The sequence below is a fragment of the Pinus tabuliformis genome, chromosome 2_1 (genome assembly GCF_031772625.1).
Source record: "Pinus tabuliformis cultivar Carrire ecotype Pingquan chromosome 2_1, CPIR1, whole genome shotgun sequence".
Classification (NCBI taxonomy): Eukaryota; Viridiplantae; Streptophyta; class Pinopsida; order Pinales; family Pinaceae; genus Pinus; species Pinus tabuliformis.
Window position 1 is genome coordinate 740,667,371 of NC_142299.1, and position 12,527 is coordinate 740,679,897.

Below are 12,527 nucleotides of genomic sequence, written 5' to 3' on the forward strand. Positions count from 1 at the left end.
ATCAGTTGTCTTCTGAATGCATGGCTTCTTAAACTAATGTCTTCATCTTAGCTTAAATGAATTATTTCATTGGTCCCATTGTAATCTCTAGCCTTGCATGTTGATTGAATAATTACTTTTCGATCTCCATTTCCTCTTCTTGTAACTGAGCAGTTAACACAAATTTCTTGTCATTAATAATAACAAAGCCAACTAGCCAGTTGCAAATTTATTATGAAGTAAAATTAGTTATATCATCAAATTATTATTCCATTGATTATTTTCTCTTATCCAATTCAAATGTTAGCATATATTTTGTAATAAATTCAAAATTTTGTATGATGCATGGGTTGTCTAGATCTTGAACAATTTGCATCACCTTTAGAAACACATCACTTCTCTTATTCTTTATGCTCTCACATTTAGAACTAATCATTTCTAGTGTACTGATTATTCTAGACCATCGAACTTTTATTTTCCTCATTTGATTAGCATTTAGAAGTTCTTTGCTTTTATTTTCCAGATGAGGCAACAATTCAAGCCTTTGACTCAAAGCAACTATGTCATTGCTAACTGAATTTTTGTATTCATTAATATTACTTCTCACCAAATCGAAAAATGAGTTGATTTCCCATGCTAACCATAGCAGAACAAAAACCACCTTGTTGTAGGCCATTTTGTCACATCTGGTTAATAGGCCTACAGATTGGATCAACCAACATCCATGAACACCTTGGCATGTTCTCTACACAAATCCCTAAGTATGACTCTCACAAATCCCTAAGTTTCTGACCTTGACTACTTCATTCTAGTTCTTTTAAGGCCCAACACACCTTGGCCATTTAGGGACATGCATTCAGCAATAGGTTTCTCAGTTCTGCACTTGCTCTGAGCAGAGCAGGTTGGCCCTTGCTAGGGGTGTGCAAATTTTAGAATTTTTGGAAAAATAAAAATAATCTAGAAGTTTCCTTTTCCAGAAGCTTCCAAGAGTTATTACAACCATTTACCTTGGATAATAACTTCGAATCCTATCTCCCCTACCTTGGAGTTTTCACCTCTTATCCCTTGAGCTCATCCTCCTATCAGGAGTGGATCTTAAGCCTAGATTGGTAAATGGATAAAAATTCCTAAACTACCATCCTCTCATATATATTTACTGTCATTCACAAGCTAGAGGTTTGATTTTGGAGACTAATCATACCCTTATGTTGCTACTTTGATCATAAGAGAGTTATCATTCCCATGCATTAGGGTGGCTTTGAGGTGTACATTGTGGCAAGGAAGGACAAGTAAAACTGGGAGGATCTCTATAGGATAAACTTCCACTTTTGGTTGTAAACTCTCTCTCTTTCATATTAATACAAAGACAATATCGTTTTCTTACATGTGTTATGTTATGTGTATATACATGTGTTTCAATGCTATGTTAATCCATTGAATAGAGTGATTGGATAATGCTACATAGATGTCGTAGATCTTTGGCTTGTGTTGTTTGTTTGTGCAGGTTCTAATTATAGCAATCAAACCTACGGTTGGAGTTGACAAGCCAAGAGGAGATAAGAGCTTGCGACATATCAAAAGTAAGCATCTTTCCATTCTCCAATTATTCTAAGGAAAAATTTATAGTCTTTGATTTCTATTGTTCTACATGAGGACACTAGGTCTAGGGAAGATACTTATGTTCATAGTCATGGATTATGTATAAAAAATTAGCGACTCCACCAGAGAACCGATTCATTCCCTTAGTGGTTTCCTTCACTTTTTCCCTTGTTACACCTCTTGAACAAACCTCCAGTGTCTCACTCAACCTCATCCATGTTTGTAATGACACCATAGGCACATTTGTATGGTGGCCTGTCCGTCTTGCCTGGTTACCAATCCTTGTATGGTACCTTCTCTGGTGAAACATCTAGTCCATGGACTTCTCCCATGAAATATACATCTGAAATTCCATTCGACACTTCACTAATGAGCTCTACATAGTTTGCTCCTCTCCAACCATCTAAACCTATAGTTCAGCAACAAACTGTCCCTTATGTTAGTGGCCACAAAAATAGGCCGAGTGGTACAAGATTGAAGGAGAAACATGTATTTCATTTTTGTAATTCCAAGATCGACTAGTAAATGATCGAATGTTGTGCTTTTTTGAATAGGTTTATTGTTGTAGAAGAGATTTTTTTTTTTTTTGCATTTCCCGATTGTCATTGTTTTCATTGCAAAAAGGTTGCAAGATACAAGTTTTAGGAATTGGTGGGAAAGGAAAACAAAATCTATACGCAAAATGCCTATGCTTTTTACAAGTCTTTGTTTGATGATGTGTCTGAATTTCAGTCATCTCATTTTTTAACAATGTTGAATCACAACTCAAATAGTGATCAATTAATGCAATGAAATCATTATTACGGGAGTGTTGGTATATTGGTGCATTTTTAATCCAAAGCAATCCATGATCATGTTATGATCCTCTGCTTTGGAACTCTATGATAAAACAATATTCTTGCACCTCTCCAAACAACTCACTATTTTCTTAATTAGAGTACACATGGATGTGATTATGTGTCTATAGTATTGACTCCAAATGATCAGATGACATATGATCAATATGTCCATGAAATCTTCAGAGGATGTGTTATTGTCATTGGATGAAGTTCCTCCTTTACTTTCAATGGATTTGTCAATGGACTCCAAAGATGCTTAGCACTAGTGAATGTGACAAAAAATGTTGGTGGACCAAGTTGACATATCATTGCAAAGATGTATTTTCTTATAGTTTCAAAGTAGTTAGAAGATGTGTGAATGCTTCTTAGACAACAATATGAAATTGGTGACTGTAGTATTTTTCGAAGAGCATTTTGATTTTTGACATCTTTGGCAAGTAGTTTTTGTCCTTTTAGCTCTCCTTTGTGAATAGAAATCCAGGTTGAGTTGGAAACTTGGTTTATCAAGATACAAACTAATTTGAAAAATATATTTTTAATGTGCAATGAGAAGTCCTCAAACATATGCAATAGCTCCCATTGTGCAATTTGTTGATAGGAGAAACTTTTAATGGCATCAATAGGTTGGACAAAGCCATAAAACAAGGTAAATGACTTAATAATTAATATCTCTATTTAAACTTAATTTTAATTTTAAAATATTATTTATTAATAACATATTGGTTTATCATACTTATTATTATCATTAACATTTTTATGGTTTCTAGGATTCCCTTTATCTATTTTTTCCACTACCTACTCAAACACATGTACTTAGCTATGAGACAAAGAAGACTAAGAACAAGATATAAGGAAATTTGAATATAGCATTGTTTACATTTTGTCAAATAGAGACAAACTACAATAATGCAATCAAACATATAAAATTGATCAAATGAAAGCATTTTATATTAAGAAAATAGCAATTAAAGTTCAATGTACTAGTAGACATAGACCAAAGACAATCTAAGCAAGTAGCAAGTTTGCACGAGTGTTTAATTTAGAGTCAAAATGGCACCAAGCACTAACGAAGGTGTACACATTTTTTCCACACTTTGAATAATAGGATAATTTGTCAAAAGCAAATAACGCAATAATTTCCCAATATTAAGCAAGTAGCAAGTTTGCAAGAGTATCTAATTTAGATTGAAAAGGGCATCAAGCACTAAGGAAAGTGTACACATCTTTTCCACACTCTAAACAATAGGATAAAGCATCAAAAAAAATAACATAACAATTTCCTAATATTAAAATATATAAATACAAATAGATTCTAGGTTCATTTTAATTGAAAACAGTAAAAAAATGATATTTTAAATTACAAAGAATTATGTTAACTATTAAAATCACAAGAAAATACCAATTAGCATTTTCCTTTTAGTTAATTTGCAAATCAATACAATATAAGCTATTTAAAGGGAAACATCTTAATCAAATCAATATCTATATAATATCTACCATACTATAAATTAATATTCACTAGACAGATTGTTAAAAAAAGGTTAAAAAACGACGACATATGCATTTTTTGGTCTTATTCTAGTCTATATATATATATACATTTTGTTTTATAACTACTAAAATGTCATTGTATTTGGTAATCCTAAAAAAGGTTTCAAACTGACGTGGTAAAATAATAAGAATGAGCTTTAGAAATTTTTGCCATCCATATATGTGTGTGAATGGACATAAAAATAAGTGATGTATATTCAATAAAAAATAATTAAAAATAGAAGAAATGGACAATCATGACTATAAATTTGAAGAAAGTTACAAATCTAAAACACTAACGAAGTGCATATTTCATTTTATAGTTAGGAGATTGCTATTGTTTCTAGAAATTCTAAAAATATTTTAAATCTAAAATTACTCCATAAAGCCTTAAAAAATCAATTTCAGAAAATATTATCATCATACATATGGGCTATTTGGTCTATCTATATTTTAAACAAAAGTGTATATCAACTACTAAAAAAACAAGTAATGGTTACAAACCTAGTCTTGATATTATTGAATCTTGTTGTATATATTTGTGTATATGAGAAAGAGACCAAAATTAACAAATGTTATAATAATTTTTTTTTGAAACTATATATTTTTTATTTTTAATATATTTAATTAAAATTAAGAAGAAAATATTTTATTTATATAGAATATACGTTTTATCACTTTGCTAGTTTATAGGTAGAAACTGTAATATAATTAAATAATATGTGTGTTATTTTAAAAACCATTATTTTTAATTTTAATAAAAGTTAATAATCTATTATTATCATAATTTAAAAAAACTAAAAAAAGGCCAAACATCACTATAGACTTGAAGAAAGTTACAAATCTAGAACATGAAAAAGTGCATATTTCATTTTACAGTTACTAAATTGTTATTGTTTTCAGAAATTCCTAAAAATATTTTAAATCTATAACTACTCTATAAAACTTAAGAAATTAATTTTAGAAAATATTATCATCATATATATAAGCTACTTCGTCTATCTGTATTTTAAATTTATGAATGATTAAAAAAAAACCAAATGACATATATCAATAATTATTACAAAGCTACTTAAAGAAATTAAGCTCACTAATCTTAAGTAACCTTAAGTTTGCATGTTCAAATGTTGTGCATATAAAATTGTTTCCTCTTGCAAGACCAGTCAATCCTACTTCTTTGCTTCTCTGTTTGCTTGTCTATTTACAAATCAAACTCCAGCTATCACAGGACTTGGCACCACAGAGCATACACCAAAGAACAACAAATGGGAAAAGAATCAAACCCCGAATCTGACCAAAAAAAAACCTAAACAATCATCAAAATAAACGATTACTTGAAACAAAGTGTATAAACGAAAGTTCCAAACATTAGAATTAACTGTTAAGCTCCATTGATTTTACACAAAAGCTACCTTGATTTATGGAATTGCAGCTTTTCTTAACTTATGGAAACCAACTGCAGTAGTTTCCTTAAGTTAAGAAAATCAACTTCAATTACTAAATTTATAATTGGGAGCTACTAAAGTGGTCCATCACTTTGATCTGATCTCTACCTTGATTTGTGGTTTTTCTAACACATAGCTTTTAGAAGCTTGATGGAAGCTTAGCTATATGTTCATATGTTTGGTCCCCAAGCTCATATCTCAATCCCCTTCAGTTCTACACCATCTAGTTGAGATAGCAGAGCTCGGAAGTGCTTTCAGACTAGTTGTCTTCTTTCCTTTTTGCATGTGCCGCTGGAGCGTGGTGTTTCAGAAGGAAATTGCATCAACAGTTTCACCAATGGCTAGAGGTAATTCGTATCCCTGGGCATTAAGTTTCAGTGATTCTTTTCAGTTCTTTCCGCATGCAGAATCGCTGTTTAAGTTTATTAGTTTTCTAACAGTTGGTATCAGAGCCTCTTTACCTCTGCCTTGCTGTGTGTTGGCTAAAATATTGTGTTTACCCAAGACTCTCTGTGCAAGCACGAATTTGCATTTATTTCTCCATTACGTGACAGAGAGGGTTAGGTGATTAATTAACTATCGGAGGATTAATTGAAATTCTAATTATCTTAATTTCCAAGAAACGGTAATTGGTAATTACTCACGATCGCAACGGTGATTAGAAATCTAAGAAACGAATCGCTGATCAATCAGACTTTCCTTTAATGATTGAGCAACATTAATTAAGAAATCTAAGAAACGGTGATTAGATTCCTTGCCGCACAAACGGTGATTTCTTAGATTCGTTTCTTAGGTTATAGAGACTTGAATCACCGTTTACTAGTATATACCAATGTTGCCTCTATTGGTGGCGTGCGTTTTGTGTCTAATTCTATCGTTGTAATTACAAAATCTTTACAAGAGGCTGCCTGCGGTTTGGAATATCATGATACATTGTAATATCCAATTTGGTGTAAAAACACTAACGTGTGGATATTTAGCTTAGTTTCTATTATTATTATTATTATTTTTTTTTTCTTCTTTCGATAAATATTGACATAATTATGGATTTGATATTGTTTGATATCATTAATTATGCAGCGTCATAAAGATGCAAAAATCAAAGTGAATTTGTATAGTTTTTGAAAGGTGACCGTACATCATCCCAAAACCCGGCATAATGATTGTCACTGTGAGACTGACTAATAATATGTCTGTCAATTCATTTATCTGTTTTCATGCCCTATAATAGTGTCCACAATCATTTTTTATTTATATGCTTCAACCGACATATATGTAAGAAGTCGGAGTTCTGATAGCATATGATTGTTGTTCAAAGGGGTTTGCGTGTCGCATATGTGTTTGGGTGAGATGAAAACGTAATTTCCATCTTAACTGCATTGGAAATATCTCTGCCCATATGCCAGACCTCGTTACTCTTCGCCTTCGCCTGTGAGATGAGCGTATTCTTTCATAAGCTTCCATTAATGTCTTTGCAAAAATATTCATTGTGATCCATTAAAAGATGAGATAAGCTGAAGGATTATTTTAAATACATTAATTTCATCAAGTTCGGTTTTTTATTTTTTACGTATGGTTGTAGCCATATTTGAACCTTCACTTCACTTTTTTAAAGTTTTGGAGGCTTTCGTTTTTATTACCTTGTCATCATCAAGAATCAATGGGATTTGAATAGGCCTCTTAATTTTATACTAAGTATTTTATTTAGTGAAGTTGAAATCCTATGTTCTAATACCTCTTTAGTCATCGCTTGTGGAAATTGTGAACATATTCTAACGTTAATGGCCTCCAAAATATAATATTGGATGGTGCCTTGTTTTATGAGATGGCATTGCCATGGCTCTTGAAAAGGGTACTAGCAGTATCTATTTAGGATTTTGTTTTCCTAATTTCGCCAGTGATATGTGGCAGATATGCATGAGTTGAATCTCGTTCACACGGATTTAAAGACTGAAAATATACTTTTTGTTTCTTCAGAATATGTAAAGTTTCCAGATTGCAAGGTAGTTGCTAGTATGATGTGGTAATGATGCTGTGCATGTTGCACATGTTGGAGTAGTAGCTGCCTCATTTGTGTTTGCTTCTGCTTCGTTTTGTATCATGCAACGTTGGTTTTCTCTTGTATTTTCTCATGTTTGTAGCTTATATGTGTAGATGTATACACATATAATGTGTTAGGTTTATATGCACTCAGCAGCAACGTTGCTCATGGCGATTTCACTGCCGATTGACTTTAAGCGCTTTCTCATTATTTTGTCCAAGACGTGCATCTTCCAATCACTGTTGCACACGTTTGCTAGTGTCTGACGCATCAGCTGATGTTTGACAATGAAGCGTTATATGCTTGATTATATGCAGCCCATCTGAATGAGTTGAATGATCAGTTGGATTAGATTCTTGAAAATGAAATGGGACATTATCCATTTTAGAATCGGAAAGTTAAACCACATTATATTTTTTTTCAAGCAAATTCATTAATTGATAATTGAAAATAATTTATTCATTTATATTATTTTCATTTAAATAATATCACAACAAATCAGTAAATATGTTTCCTTTTTTATGGATTGAAGGAACAATATTTGTGTGTGAATAAAGGTTGTTGTTGATATAAATCATGGTTCAGATCTTGTGAGCAAAATAGCTTGTTTGCTGGTCTATTTTGTTGTTTTATAAACTTAAGGACGGAGCCTGAAGTCAAGCTAGCTAGTCTTCGAACTGCATTTGCTATGCAAATGCAAATTAGATCAAAGCTGATTCAGTCAATCTCCGGGTTAAGTTTATAAATTGAACAGTCAATTTGTAGTCATTTTCGGTAATGCTAACTGCTTTTGATTTTGCTGGAGAATTATTACAGTTATATGGAGTTTATTAAAATGTCATTTTGACTTACTCCTTTCAGTAAACATTATTTTTCTCTCTGGTTAAGTTTTGTTTATGCAACAAAATAATGTCTAGTGATCCATATGATTTTAATTAATTAGAGAATAGCCACAACATCTTTAATTAAATAAAATTATATATTGATTGGCAAGATCACATAAAGATTATTTAGACATTAAATTGTAATTAATTACACTGAATATAATAAATTTTATCCCACAGGAATTTTTATTATATTTATGTGATTAATTAGGATAAAATTTCATAACCTACCCACAGGAGTTATGAATTAATAAGTTTTATCATAAAGTTTTATTGAATCTGTTTGAATTGAAAATTTAGCCCACATGCAATTTTCATGTCATTTGATTCAATTCTTTTTAGCATGTTTTACATTGGTAAAACGTGAAAGTTCATAAAGTTTTATTGAATCTGCTTGAATTGAAAATTTAGCCCACAGGCAATTTTCATGTCATTTGATTCAATTCTTTTTAGCATGTTTTACATTGGTAAAACATGAAAGTTCATAAAGTTTTATTGAATCTGTTTGAATTGAAAATTTAGCCCACAGGCAATTTTCATGTCATTTGATTCAATTCTTTTTAGCATGTTTTACATTGGTAAAACATGAAAGTTTATTAAGCCTCAACATAAGCATGTGATTCTTTATTTTGATGCAGTAGTACAACCTGCAAATTTCTCTGAAATTCGTTCTGACATTCCCGAACTTGAGGAAGTAATCTCGTTTGTTTGTTATGAATCTGATATGGTTAATGTTAATATTAACACATGGTGGATTGATTTTGGATCAACAATTCACATTTCGAATTCCTTGCAAGGTTTGCAAAACCTAAGGAAGCCAGTGGGAAGTGAGCAAAGCATCTTATCAGGAAAAAAGATGGGCTCGCATGTATAAGCTATAGGAACATGTTATTTAACTTTAAGTAGTGGTTTTGTTTTGGAGTTAGAAAAGACCTTTTATGTTCCAAGTTTTTTTAGAAACTTGATTTCAGTTTCAAGGCTTGTACCTTTTGGATATTCCTTAAACTTTTCAGAAAAATCTTTCAGTCTATTCTATAAATTTGATTATGTTGGGAATGGTATTTTGTCTAATGGTCTTTACTGCATTAATTTACAAAACAAAGTCACATATGATTCAATGCATGTTCACACTAGCACTAAAAGATGTGTTATTAATGAAGATTCCTCTAAATTATGGCGCCGGAGACTAGGTCATATCTCCATAGATAGAATTAAAAGATTGGTAAATGAAGGAATACTTAATACTCTAGATTTCACTGATTTTGAGACTTGTGTGGATTGCATAAAGGGAAAGCAGACCAACAAGTCAAAGAAAGGTGCCAATAGGAGTTCAGACATATTAGAAATCATACATACTTACAGATTTTATTGTCCATCTCACAGCACTAGGATTGTGGAATCAGGAAATGAAAAGTTTCTTGAAAATGACTTGATCAGTGGGAGCGATCAAACCAGAAACATAGTTTCTGAGAAAGATCATTCAGAATCTCAACCTTCCACTTCAAGTGAAAGATTGGTTATTATTCATAGCACCCCTCAAGTACAAACTGGTGTTGAACAACCAATTGTTGAAGTTCCACAAGCTGCTGACGATATTCCAGTAGATCAAGGAGTTCAAGAGTTGCCAAGAACTTTTGAACAACAAGTTGAACCACATACTTCTCAGGAAGATGATGGTACAACATTAAGAAGATCTACTAGACCCAAGAGATCAGCAATTCCTAATGTATGCTCAAGTCTGCACAAGACCTGACATTGCATTTGTTGTGGGAATGTTGGGACGATATCAGAGTGATCCAGGTTTAGACCACTGGAGAGCTGCAAAGAAAGTAATGAGGTACCTTCAAGGGACCAAAGACTACATGCTTATGTATATCTTGTTTGAGGCTAATTTACATGGTGTATGGCTTAAGAATTTCATTTCTGGGCTTAGAATTATGGATTCTATATCTAAGATTGTGATAATTCAGCTGCTGGTTTTATGGCTAAAAAAGTGGGAGTCGAAATAAACACATCGACATTAAGTATTTAGCTATAAGGGAACGTGTTAAAGAAAATAAAGTGGTCATTGAGCACGTCAGCACTGAGTTAATGATCGTTGATCCTTTGACTAAGGGCATGCCACCATTTAAATTCAAGGATCATGTATTGAATATGGGACTTGGTTCCATTATGCAGTTTTTCATTGTATGGACAATGTTAATGAAATTCTTAATTATTGTGATGTTTTTTCTCATATTTATGTGCACCTTAAGTTGATTTGAGAAAATTCATTTAAGAAGGACCAAGAATAAACATAAGGTTTATTCATTAAGAAATTGTTGCCACATAAATTATAATAAGAATAAATGCATAGTAATACATGGAAGATAATACTCGTCATAAGAGGACTTATCGCCATGATTCATGTATCTATTACTTAATACAGATTGTCAATGGTTTTTGAGACATTAAGTTTGGAAGTGTGGACCAAGTGGGAGAATGTTAAGCTCCATTGATTTTACACAAAAGCTACCTTGATTTATGGAATTGCAGCTTTTCTTAACTTATGGAAACCAACTGCAGTAGTTTCCTTAAGTTAAGAAAATCAACTGCAATTACTAAATTTATAATTGGGAGCTACTAAAGTGGTCCATCACTTTGATCTGATCTCTACCTTGATTTGTGGTTTTTCTAACACATAGCTTTTAAAAGCTTGATGGAAGCTTAGCTATATGTTCATCTGTTTGGTCCCCAAGCTCATATCTCAATCCCCTTCAGTTCTACACCATCTAGCTGAGATAGCAGAGCTCGGAAGTGCCTTCAGACTAGTTGTCTTCTTTCCTTTTTGCATGTGCAGCTGGAGCGTGGTGTTTCAGAAGGAAATTGCATCAACAGTTTCACCAATGGCTGGAGGTAATTCGTATCCCTGGGCATTAAGTTTCAGTGATTCTTTTCAGTTCTTTCCGCATGCAGAATCACTGTTTAAGTTTATTAGTTTTCTAACATTAACAAATTTCAAATTTCATAACATAATGGGATATGTTAATTAAAGTATAGTGTTGACTGTTCAATATCCAAACCTGTCATTAACATAAATTCCAGTCACATTCTATAATATTTTGTTCTAAAATTTAAAAATAATTTCATAACCATGAAAACAAATCGAATTCACATAATTATATTTTGTTTTAAAATTTAAAGATGATTTCATAACCATGAAAACAAATCGGATTCACATAATTTTTGAAATGCAATACAATTGTATCGATTCTCTTTCTTTATCAATATAATCTCAGGTCAATGATATGGTCACTTTAAGGTCCAACACCCAGGCTGGGTAGAATATGGGGTATGGTATGGATATCCAACCCTCAGCCCATTTAAGAATATCAAGGAGGTCTTTATTCAAGGAAATAGGGTATCTCCGACCATTTAAAGCCAAGGCATTAAAGCATGCCAACACTTAAATCATGCTATGTAAAATTTTATCAATTAATCCTTTATTTTACTACCTTACCCACCTTATGGCTCAATCTGTGCATTCTTCAGAATACAAGATTCTCATTTGTTTCATACAGTTCAGACTCGAGAACCTGCACGAAAAAATAGAAGAAATAATGAGAGAATTTACTTAGCCACCATGCCATCATTACAAAGGAAACATTTTATTAAAACCTTTAAATATTCAATTTTCATAGCTAACATTAATTTTTGAGGTACGTAGTTAATAACATACTTCATAATTGCACTCAAAAAACACCATCCAGTCTCTACGTCATTACATTTATGAAAATTACAGAAAAACAATTAAATTTTTATGAATCACTAAATTATAACCTTAATGGACGAATTTCATGAATGTGGCCATAAACTATCAATGAAACCCATGTTGGATTTCATTTATGAGACACAGATAATTTCAATATCTAATAAATCATAGAATTGTTTTAAACGCCTCAAGCCAGAAAATGACCATGAGAGTAGATCAATGACCATAACACTGGGATAGCTTAATTTTGTAGTAAATTTTGTTTTTTATACTTTTAAATATGCTTTTAAAAATATATATATATATCAAAAAAGGCTTGAGCTCTTAGGGATAGTTCAATTGGTTGAGCTTTTATTGCTAAGTATCTTGTTTATTGGGAGGTTACGAGATCAAATCTCTTCGATGCCCTTGGGGTTAGACTTGATATATTAGTCCACCTTTGATGGATATGTGTGGGTA